Here is a 3,958-nt window from a genome sequence, read left to right on the forward strand (position 1 = left end):
ATGAAGTGTGCTAGCTGGATTTTGACGAGTGCAATGGTGGCCCTGTGGAAGATGTGCGGCGGGCAGGGGTGAGTCGGTGTTCCGGAGTGAATGATCAGGGAGATACTTCAGGGAGATGACTTGTTGAAATCCCTGGAGTATTGATGGAGCAGATTTCATATGCAGTCAGGCATTGTTTTATTTTTTGTGCTTCAGACAGACTGCATTTAACCCCTTCGCTGCGGCCACGATTTTACTGCTGTAAAAAAAACAGGGCGAGCCATGACGAACCCCAGCCGTCATCAGCACACGCCCACCACGGGGCGTGACGGCTGCGGTTCGTCACCAGCATAGGAGGGGTTAAATTGCCACGCACATTTTTGTGCAAGTTAAAAACATGGCACATGAAAAACATGAAAGTGAGGCTTTTTCAGTTTGAAATGCTTTTGCTGAATTAACATATGTTTTTGCAGTGTAGAGAAAAGTGGCCTTTTGAGCTTTGAAGATTAATATAATGTGTTTCTCTCTTCCCAGCTCATCCCTTGTAATCTAAATACACTATTTCTGTCTTAAAAGACTTTGACTTGTTGCATTTTTGATAAATATTTTCAGTTAATAACACCTCTTTTTATAATGTGTGTGAATTAATAATGCACCAAACACTACACAGGGGGCTAAATGCTTTTTGCATGAAAAGCTACCTAAAACAATAAAGCATGTTGCTGTGTGTGTTGTATTAACTGTGTGCGCTATATTAACTGTGTGTGCTTTTAATTTTTACACTAAAGCATAAAAATGCTATGTTGCACATTGCACATTTATTTTGCATGTTGTCATAAATAATAGAAAAGCTGCTTTACACTAATAGCTTGGCTAGGTAAACATTTATAAGGGGTATTAGTATGGAGTTGGGAAACATAATGGGCTGATTTACATGAAATTAATATTTTCTTTGTGTTTGTTTTATTTTTGGGACTACCATTAAATGGCTGCCTGTGAATCCAGCAAGGCTATGACTTGCATTTTCAGAAAAAAGTGCATGCGCAGACTGTGGCAGCTTTCCTCAAACCACGTAGAAGTCAAGGACATCTTGAACTGTACATTCTTGTGATTGTGCCAATGTACCAGTTTGATAAAGTATCCATCCTGCTGCGCTGTGATAGGAAGGAAGGAAAACTATAGAAACATTTTCCCTAGCAATTGTTGCAAACTTCAAAAAATGTATTTATTATAAATGCTTCTTTTGTTAAAACTTATATAGTCAGGATTTTAGAATGAGTCAGGAGAGTGAGACCTCATGCCATCATGACTGACCAATCACATACCGGTTTTCCTGAAGATGCAACATTTTTGTGTAGACTGCCAAGAATTAGAGTATAAATAATGACCTCTCTGGAGGGGCTTTGACTTCTAGGCTCATATGGCTTTTTGCTCATAGGACTTTCTTAGCTCAGCTGGCTTCTTGCTCATTTTGGCTTAGGCTGTGCTTCATTCTATGGGTTAGGTACGAGATTGTCACGGGTGCAGCCTTGGGCATCCGAGGAGAGTCAGGTGGGGGGGTCCCTGGTGATTTTTTTTCCAAAAGCCTGGCACATCATATTTTGGCACTGCAGGCCACATTCCTTTGAGGTTCTGTGAAGGGTGGGCTGTCTCACTCCGTGCTTGCTCTTTCAGACACAGACAGATGCAGAAGAGCAGCAACAGTTAGAAAGGCTTTTTAGATTTAGATGCTAAACTTTAAGTTTATGCTTTGACTAATTAATTAGGTCTAAAAAGATTTATTTGTATTATGCATTTATTACTCTTTATATGAGATTTTTGCCAACTATTTAATTATTGATTAGCTTTGCAAGACTATTTTTCTAAGAAACTCTTTAAGAGTTGTGACTTAAATTTTGCGCCACATTTTCTTTCCTATATGTAATGCTTATATGCAGACTGTAATGTGTTCTGTATTAATGGTATTTTTCCTGTTTTCCAAATTCTGTAACCTGATTGATATTTTACTAATGAATAAAGGGTCAGAGAAAAACTTAGCTTTTGACTAGAAAATAAAACCCTTTAAAAATACTCAACAACTCTCTTTATTTGATTGAATAATAATTGCATTTTTGACTGTTCATGAATATTTAAAATCTCCTGAAGGTAATACATGGTGTGAAGGTCCCAACACCTTTTTCAGTGGTAAATTAGAGGTAGCATGAGGGTTTTACATTGAGAAATTACCAGAAGAAATTACCGCTCCATCAGTTTTTGGTAATCAGAGGATGGTTATTATTGATTAGTTTGGTGATTAATGATTATTGATTTCACCATCAACTACACAACTAATGGATCATTGACCTTAAGAGGGAAGTAAAATAATTACCCAAGTTAGATAAATGTCCAAGTCCTGATTCCTGACTCCAATGCTCAGAACCTGAAGACTGGCAAAGCAGTACTGGAAGTTGATGCAAGAAGTGGTGTGAGTATCAATAGGGTTGTGAAATGTTGTTAATATGCTAGCATGTATTTTTGAAGTGTTGAAAATATTAAGTTTTTTTTACTTTTGGTGACATTTTGCTCATTTCGAATTGATGGAGTTATTGATTATATTGGTAATTTCATCGGATATAATTTTTGGGTTATTGATTACATGTTTTAACTCTTTATGTTAAGTTAGTGTCTTGTTCTATGTTGTCTGAACACGCAGGTATGCACACCTGTGGAATCCTGGGAAGGAATAGCGGGTGGTAAATGGAAGCCACACTGCACTGAGGTTACTCGTCTGTTGGAATAACACTGAGGAGCTAGGTAGGGCTGGCAGTGTTAAATTAGGGACTATTTTCTGTGTGAGTGATTGATAGCAAAGAGTTCGCTGGTGAAACTTTGGTCTGATATCCCCTAGAAAGGGTCACACTAAAGGAGTAACAGGTTCTTCTGATCTTGATTGATAGCAAAAGGGTTCACTGGTGAAACTTTGGCCTAAGATATATCCTGAAGGATAGGTCCAAAGGAGTAGCAGGTTCTTCTGAGCTTGAGTGACAACAAAAGGGTTCGCTGGTGAAACTTTGGCCTAAGATATATCCTGAAGGATAAGTCCAAAGGAGTAGCAGGTTCTTCTGAGCTTGAGTGAAAGGTAAGTGGAAGGGATTTACCTGTAGTGTTTAAATAGTAAACGGAAGGTCTTACTTTGTGAAGGGTAAGCGGAATGTGTTACTCGCAGTGAATATAACTCTATCCTTTATTTAGCACAACAGACAGAGTAGCGAATGTATTTATGTTGTTACTAACAGAGTTATTGATTAAGAGAAATATTGCAGTAAGATTTTGTGGAGGGTCAGTAGTAGGAGTACAACTGACTAAAATTGAGACTGACAGCTTTGGAAAAAAGAAATTGCATTGAACTATTGCAAAAATGAAATTGTTTGAAGGTTTAAAGAAGCTGTTAGGAGGTAAAGTGAAATATTTGTTTTTTTATTGGTGATGCTCCTGAAGGAACACCTGTGCATTTTATGTCTACCAATTTGGGACAAAATACATTTATTTATTTATTTATTTTATTTATTTTTCCGTTTTCTATAGCGCTGGCCAGACCCGAGGGTATCTGAGCGCTTTACATTGGGAGTAACAAGTGTGAAATGGTACAGTAAAAATTTTCGCCGTATTCCTACAGGTTCAGTGTATAACAAAGTGTTCTCCCGCCTGAGGGACGGTTATGAGGTAGTGTTTTTGAGGTAGTCATGGTTCTCGGATGTGCAGTTGAGGTAGAGTTCGGGAACGCAAGGTTGAGGTAGAGCATTTTTAGACAGTTCTTGAATTCGAGAAAGGACGGGGTAGTTCTGATGTCCACTGGGATGCAGTTCCAGATTTTTGGGGCGTTGCCAGCAAAAGAGCGGCAGGCAGATTTTTGTTTCCTCGTTTTCAGGGGGATCAGTAGTAGGGAGTTTGAACTTCTGAGGTTTCTGGATTGACCCGCTTTTTTGAGCTTGGATGCTAG

This window comes from Lissotriton vulgaris, unplaced genomic scaffold, assembly GCF_964263255.1.
Source record: "Lissotriton vulgaris unplaced genomic scaffold, aLisVul1.2 SCAFFOLD_2041, whole genome shotgun sequence".
NCBI classification, from domain to species: domain Eukaryota; kingdom Metazoa; phylum Chordata; class Amphibia; order Caudata; family Salamandridae; genus Lissotriton; species Lissotriton vulgaris.